The following is an 8,770-nucleotide window of genomic DNA, read 5'->3' as shown; positions in this document are numbered from 1 at the left end:
TACGATACTTCAAATGGGACACGATACATCGATGTTTCACTTTGAATTTTGCCGAATCGCGATATCTGTTACTTTGTTTGATGATTAAAATATATGCATACTTATTTTCCCTTCATAAGTTTCTCGGAAATTATTGCGTCAGGAACTGTGTCAAACATAGCGCTCGCATTTTATTAACATTCACAAAGTCCGTGTATAAACTTAATTATCTCATTTCCAAATAACAGTGAAAAACGCTGGTGGCATTTGACGAATTTTAAATAGTTTGTTTTTATCTGAATGTGTTTTCCAGTGGTTGTTGTATAGGGATTCGTATCGTATCGCAGCTTAGGTGCACGATACTTTGGCAATATATCGTCGTGACTAAAATATTAGTATCGTGATGCATCGTATCGCAGGTTGTATGCCAATACCAGCACTAAGTCTATATAGGTATTAAATTATGCAAATATTGAGAATTTAGTTTGGGTAATTACGATCTTACGTTAGTCATTCTCGTGGCTGAAGCGTGTACACCAATATAATACATGTTAGTCCAGTTAAGGAATATTTGAACCCGAGATTGTGATTGTTCTCGACTATTGTTTGTTTTCAACACTTTTTTCTACCCCACTTTTGGTGACGATAGGAGCTCCGTTTCAATAGACGGGTTCTCGCCGATTACAAATTCGACATTTGTCAGCAGCATATCCATGCTCGTTGGTCTCCCCTAAGTCGTAAACGCCTGAGACCGCCAACACTTCTTTCCTTCAGTAAGGAGGTTCCCGAATACTACATACATGTGCAGATGAACAGTTAGTAAGTGTTTGTACGTCTGATCAGCCATAAACCTAGCTTATCTTTCTAGTAATACCACAGAAATGTTCTAACTTATCTTTCTAGTAATACCACAGAAATAGTAGACCTAACGTATCTTTCTAGTAATACCAGAAAAATGTTTAAACTACTAACAGAAATGTTAAAGCTAGTAATACCACAGAAAATGTTTAAACCTAACTTATCTTTCTAGTAATACCAGAAAAATGTTTAAACCTAACTTATCTTTCTAGTAATACCACAGAAATGTTAAAGCTAACTTACCTTTCTAGTAATACCACAGAAATGTTTAAACCTAACTTATCTTTCTAGTAATACCACAGAAATGTTGAAACCTAACTTATCTTTCTAGTAATACCACAGAAATGTTAAACCTAACTTATATTTCCAGTAATACCACAGAAATGTTAAACCTTACTTATATTTCCAGTAATACCACAGAAATGTTAAACCTTACTTACCTTTCTAGTAATACCACAGAAATTTTTAAACCAAACTTATCTTTCTAGTAATACCACAGAAATGTTAAACCTAACTTACCTTTCTAGTAATACCACAGAAATGTTTAAAAGATACACTTTTATTCCAGTGGGACGTGGTGTAGAAATCATTGTAACATATGTTATATTTGGGATTACACTTTCCCAGTAAAGTACAGATTCTAGTACTTTTATTTGTTACGTGGAGTCCGCACGCATTCGAACCCACACTCCAAGAGTATGGCACAAAGACTGCGATCTGAGCCACTGAGCCACCTTATTGTCTCAAATACTATTTTTCACGGTTTTAACGTGTTTTCCCTTTTAACTTGATTTCACTTTATTAATCAATATTTATATTAAAACGACTTAGACTTTGTGAAATTACATGTTCCAGAAATAAATCTAATTTATATTCTTCAAAATGTGCCTTTTTGTGATCTGCCCTGATACAATAGGCACGTTTCAGGTAAATATGACACCAACAGAAATCTGCATGCAAGAATTAACACGTTGTCATAAAAGATTATGAAATGACATGTTCCAAAAGTACTTTCTATCATTCAGAATACGCTTTTTTGTGAGTTACATATGTCTGCAGAGTTGAGTTTCTGGGGCGTGCCAGGATCCTGAAATCATTGCTTGAAACTAACCACGGCTTTGTAAATCCATGCACAATGGTTTACAGGAAAACTCGTGAACGCAGCTTATACTTAAATCACAAGAAGTGTCATTTTGACAGTTCTGATATTGATAGCCTGTTTTCTAATACATCAAACACAATGCTAGTGTACCTGAAATTGCATGAGTTGTAATAATTCTTTCACTCTTTCATTATTCAAGGCAACCTTTGTTTCGACGAAGGACTATACTATGTATATATCGTGATCATCTACTATTGGGGGGAGCCTTTATCTCTTGCAGTCAGTTCCAATCGGTGTAATCTCCGCTTCTCCTGAATATGAAATCTTCCGCTCTGAGACAAAAATAATATCAAAATGCACCCAAGTCAGTTACGGACAATGCTATCCTTATGAGATCAACTAAAACGCAGACTACAAAAGTAGCAAGACGAATACGGCATATGAAGAAAAACCAGGTTCTATGGATAATCAACTTCTTTATTGCTGTGAGAGCGACGTTTCGGTGTAGGATCATCACTTGCTGGATAACGGTGTTACAACCTACACCGAAACGTCGCACTCATTGCAATAAAGAAGTTGACTATCCATAGAACTTGGTTTTCCTTCATCTATACAACTTCTAAAATGCCTCTCAAAGAAGAATATGGCATATATTGTACAAGGAACCTGTTTAACATTATTTGAAATTATTGAAGTACAAAAGTCATCCAATTAGCAGACTTTTATTCAGATGCTCACCAGGACATGGGCCTGCATAGTTCACATAGTACTCATTAAACTAATGTTTCCGACTTTCTTCCTTGTAGGCCTTCAGCTAATGGTGCCTCGCTGTCAGAGACAGATGGTCATCTTTGCATCGGTAGAAACATCACAACCAAAGAGGAAACAGAAGTACACAAGGACACAGCCTTTATTTCAGAGTAAATATAAACGTAAACGCTATAAATACTAACATACCTTTAATGGATCTATGATTATCTCGATGTTCATTCCTTCATAGTTTTAAGTATAAAATATTTTTAAACACAATGCAAAATTTAGAGTTTCTTGTAGAAACTCTTGGTTTTATCAAATTAGTAAATGTATCAGTGATGAGTCGCAGATGGAAAAGAAGGAAAGATCCAGGCAGTTCCTTAGGCATTCCGTCACCCTGCTTGGTGGATGTTTCAATGTTTGCCTTTGTATGGGATTCTCGTTTTCACTTGGCGCCCTCTTCATTGATTGGTTGGAGGATTTTCAAACTACACGTGCTGAAACAGCAGTCATCCAATCAACAACAACTGGATTGACATCAATTGGAGGCAAGTTCTTTCTTTCATCTATTCTCAAGTAATTGGAGAATGTAAAATTATTTGTTAAAGTACTGTCGGAAATGCTAGAAAAATGCTTTTTAGCCTTAATATCTTTAGAAAGGTGATAAATGTATTATATTGTCAATATATCAACTCACCTATAGTGTACATAATTTTTATTTCAATTGATTTAACATTCCCATGCATTTAAAGGGCAGTTTACAGGAGAGAATTTGGTACCAAAACAACAACTCAAGATTTTTCCAGAGTTCAACAACAGAAATCTGAAATAGTCTCTACATTTATGCTAATAATACAGGTGGTGTAAAAATATAAATTAACGTTTTTCTTAAACAAATAAATGTTTAATGTTTGTGTTACTTTACTTAATTATCGTTTCTTTATTGAAGAAATATTAATATAAATGTTAAGTCTTGATAAATAAGTTTCCGTCGTGCATGCAGATCTTTATCACAGCGTCCACTATGGCCAACTATTTGCAGACGATTGTTGCAAAGGTTTATAAGTTTTTGTGCTTGAAAAAGACAGAGGTAAACCTTTCATTAGTATAGAAATGATTTATTACAGAACTTGTAGAGCTGTTGGTATGTCTTACCAACAAGTTTACAATATTGTAAACAAATCAGACAAGACAGGGACCGTCTCAAAAGCAAAACCGGGACGTAAAACCATCCTTGAAAACTTTGACAAGGGAGTACTTAGACGGGCGGTCTACAGACTTTATGAGAAGAAGAATATATATATTCTAAAGAAGCTACACCAGTGACTTCGTTAAATCTTTGGCCAATGTTCACAACTAGATTAAACTGACCGAATTAAATCCATATTTTTGCAATGAAATATACTGTTGACATGCAAAACATTTATTAAAACGGTGCACATTTCTACAATCAATCGATAAGATAACACAAGTGATAGGATTCTTTCCAATGTACAGTAATTCGTATGTTTATTTCACAACAAACACACATACACAAATGATCCCTTACATAACCAATACGTATACTACACGTACACATATTCAACATTTTGAAGAAAACATATCTTAAGATGACCCCTCGCTCGAGCACGTGCTCAGGTGTCAATTTCACCTGTCGATACCGTGCATGTTAATGACATAACACAGGCAGTTAATGTTTGTATCAAATAACGTCCCACTACCCCTTATTCTTCTAAGTCTTTGGTATTTTCATCAGTTAAAACGCATTTTAGGGCATGTCTCAAAATTTATTCCCTCGGTTTACATTAGGTAGATGTTTCTTAAAGTGATATTTGTTATTTAAGTAACTGTAATACCTCTGAATTTTAAATATAAGTCAAAAAGCATTTTTCTAGCATTTCCGAAAGTACTTTAGTCTGTCACAAACAGACAATGGTATATTTGGGCATCGATACCTTATAAGATATTCTCCCACGATAACAAAGTCCTGCTCTATCATCGAAAGTTGCCCGAAATAGATCGTATCTTTCTCTACTATGTCTTGTGAATGGTTTCCTTATCCAGAGGTTTGGTGTCCGAGCAGTGTTGTGTTCAGGCAGCATCTTGGCTTCTCTTGGACTGTTTGCCACCTGGTTCTCCACAGGTTACATCTTCACTGTTATATCTGTCGGCGTACTGTTGGGTGAGTCATGGATCCAGGATTGACATAGAACCGACAAAACCCTTTCAACATTCATAAGAAATCTCAGAATCGATTGTACAATTGTGACTATATCATGAGCATCAGAAAAAAGTTAGTTGACAAATATCATCCTCTTCAGTGCCAACTGAAATGTTTGCATCCAGAGTGATCTCAATGGTTGCATCTGATACTGTAGGTAACGTCATCATCTCCATCAGTAGTAAAAGTTTCACACTGGTTGTGTTGGTTGCATCTGACACTGTAGGTAACGTCACCATGTCCATCAGTAGTAAAAGTTTCACACTGGTTGTGTTGGTTGCATCTGACACTGTAGGTAACGTCATCATCTCCATCAGTAGTAAAAGTTTCACACTGGTTGTGTTGGTTGCATCTGACACTGTAGGTAACGTCATCATCTCCATCAGTAGTAAAAGTTTCACACTGGTTGTGTTGGTTGCATCTGACGCTGTAGGTAACGTCATCATGTCCATCAGTAGTAAAAGTTTCACACTGGTTGTGTTGGTTGCATCTGACACTGTAGGTAACGTCATCATCTCAGTCAGTAGTAAAACTTTCACACTGGTTCTGTTTGTTGTCACAATGCCGTTTTCCTTTCAGTGTAGTATGGAAATTGGATGTGCCAGATAATCAGTGATGTTTGAATTATACAGAGTGCATCCTCCTCCATGAAGTTTTATAACTCATTGAAATCACCACCTGTAGAATAAACATAAAAACTCTGTGTGTGTGTGTGTGTGTGTGTGTTGTTTAAACGGGAATAATGTTTTTGTTGATAATCAATGGCACAAGCACTGGATTGCGTATTGTGGCAGGTTTTATGCAGATTATCCTGGGAGTGAAGGCCTTTTTAATCCATGATGACTCTCCTTTGTCTTTACACTCAACATAGTTAGTACTCTGTTTTAGATTTGAAATACTTGTCCCCTTTATCTAACTGTTAATTATGATCATCGCATGACTTATTTTGTAGTTAATTTTGAGGTTTTGGTTTTCAGGTTGTGGTTCTAGCATGGTGTATCTATCAAACATGGTCAACGTGACGTTGGCATTTCGTGACCAAGGGCCAAGGCCTTTGCCTTGGCGCTTATGATGTCATCGGGTGGGTTTGGGTCAATGATTTTCCCAACCATCTTGACTGCACTTAAGACAGAATTTGGCTGGAGGGGAGCACTTCTTATAATAAGCGGTGTTTACCTGAATGTTGCTTTATCAGGTCTACTCGTAACGTCATCACTTGACGTACCACGTACATCTGAGATCAAAAACAATACAAATGTCAAGGCCACATCTAAATATCGCCGACTGTTGGATCCCTTGTATGGGGCTTACTTGTTGTGTGCTTTGATAGGGTTTGGTTCCTACTCGGCAACTCTCTTGATTGCAGTAGACTTTGGCATGTCAAAGGGTCTGTCTGCAGAAACGGGAATAATGATGTTGTTGATAATCAATGGGACAAGCACTGGAACGCGTATTGTGACAGGTTTTATTCAGATGATCCCGGGAGTGAAGGCCTTCCATGTGTTCTGTCTGTCAGTGATGGTGTCCAGTGGCTCTCTGGTAGTGATATCTTGGGCGGACACCTATGACATGATAATTGCCTGTTTCTCAGTATACGGACTGGCTGTAGGCGGGATGGTGGCAACATTTCCAGTTGGTGAGTGACACAGATGTAACACTGGTGAAATGGGAATTAATGTCCTGTTAAAGAGTATACTATATATATAGCAACGACCAAGTGTGGTGTCAATGTGTGTGTGTGTGCGTGCGTGCGTGCGTCCGTGCGTCCGTGCGTCCGTGTGTGTGCCTTGCTTTAGTGTGGGGTGGGGTGCGGTGGGTCAGCAAAAATGTCTTCTTCTCATACTGGGTTAAAGCTAGTCTAACCCACATGTTTCCTTGCAGTCGTCTTGAAAGTGGTTGGGGAAGACATGTATGCTGTGTCCATGGGCCTCGGCGGGGCAATCACTGGAGGCTCCAACACAGCACTAGGGATACTAATGGGTAATACGTTTAGGGCTCTATGTCACCACTGAGCTTGTGGTAAGGCCTACTACAAATGAACAGTGTGGAGAATTGTTCATCTCAATCACTGGACTGCACGCCCATGTTTTGAGAACGCTTTGGTATATTTTAAGGTGTGAAACAATATACACTTATAAGTTATTACATTACATTCCTTCGCTGACATCTGGCTATGTGTTATTGTAAGTGATTATCTGACAAGATTTCCTTGAACTTCAAACCGAGAATTGCAACAAACCTTATATATTATATTGACCTTGGCAAGTGAAAATATTTTGCTGTGCAAAAGGTTTGGATTTTTTTTGGTAATCATATTTGGTAACTTTTAACATTTGGTTTCTTCCCAATTACAGGGACGCTGTATGACTTGACTGGATCCTATGATCTGCCTTTCCTGATATTCGGCTCTGCGGGTTTGGGTGCCGCCTTTTTCCCAGTGATCATCCAGTGTGTGAAATCCATTGGAACTCACAAATCTGTCACTATTGGACATCAATGAGGCTCTACATTCATTGCCGACATACACTGAAATCACAAATGGAACATCAAACTATGCATCCAGTTCTTCATGAAATATTAGTGACATATTTCAGTTGCAGTTATTATTTCACCTACTTTGTTTTTTTTAACAAAAGACAAAATTCATGTTCAATTCATATTCTTTTAAAATACTAGAGACATATCTGTTGCAGTTATGATTTGTACATATATCGACGACGAAGTCAAAACCAGCAAAGAAAATATCAATCCTATCTTTTGGAAAGCAATAAATATTTCATTCACAAGATATATAAATGTGGCAAACCAATTTGTGCAAACGGAATCGGGCCAATAAACATAGAAAGAGCAGGCCCTACCCAGCATTAGGGTTATGCCAGAGTACGTATTGGATTACATCATGGTGCACTGACTCGTTCCCTTTAGAACTCAACAAATATTCCCTAAATACGCGAAAATCCAGTAAGTTTATAGCTTTAACATGCACACCGAAGACTAAATTAGATGACAATGAAATCTGAGAAATGACGGATTGATTGAAATTGATTGTTATCGGAATATGTATCAGCATTCTACAATTCGCACTGTATATTTGCATGAAGGTGAGTTAAATGAGTCTTGGTTGTCACATTAAATGTATTTTTTCGAAAGCCAGTTTCATGCCATACATTTGAATATAAATTGGGTATTCTTTTGTGATTTGTTTGGTGATCCATGAAACTGTTACTGTTTCATGACCCGTGAAGATCCGGGTTAGAATTGATCTTCAGTAACCCATGCTTGTCGTAAGAGGCGACTGACGGGATCGGGTGGTCAGGCTCGCTAACCTGGTTCATCGTATCCCAATTGCAAAGATCGATGCTCATGATGTTGATCACTGGATTGTCTGGTCCAGACTCCACCATGTACAGACCCCCGCCATTAGGCTGGAATACTGCTGAGTGCGGTGTAAAGCGAAACTCACTCACTCACTGCTTTTTCATAAGATGACATGGGGATAAGCGAACCGAGGCATTGTTTAGGTTCCTGGCAGAGGCAGCATCCGGCGTGTCGATGACTGTTGTCTCAAGGGAATGTGTCTTGAACGATATCACATAACGAGTGCAAACATACACATTTACATCACTGTCCAAGTTGGCCTATCATAACACCAGACTAACAGTGCGCATTCACTTCTGAAATATGTCGGTTTAATGTCTGGAATGTTCTCGTCACGGTATGGCTGAAATATTGCCGATGTGACGTTAAATCCTAGACAACCATTGTGTCTTCACGATTCAGGCGACAATTACAGCATTGATAGCATGTCTGGTACATAACCAAGTGGAAAGACAACACAGTTATGCTGAATTATATAG

This window comes from Haliotis rubra, unplaced genomic scaffold, assembly GCF_003918875.1.
Source record: "Haliotis rubra isolate DU_JTF1 unplaced genomic scaffold, ASM391887v1 Scf70, whole genome shotgun sequence".
NCBI lineage: Eukaryota > Metazoa > Mollusca > Gastropoda > Lepetellida > Haliotidae > Haliotis > Haliotis rubra.
The sequence above is the reverse complement of the archived record's forward strand: the minus strand, read 5'-3'. Positions refer to the sequence as shown.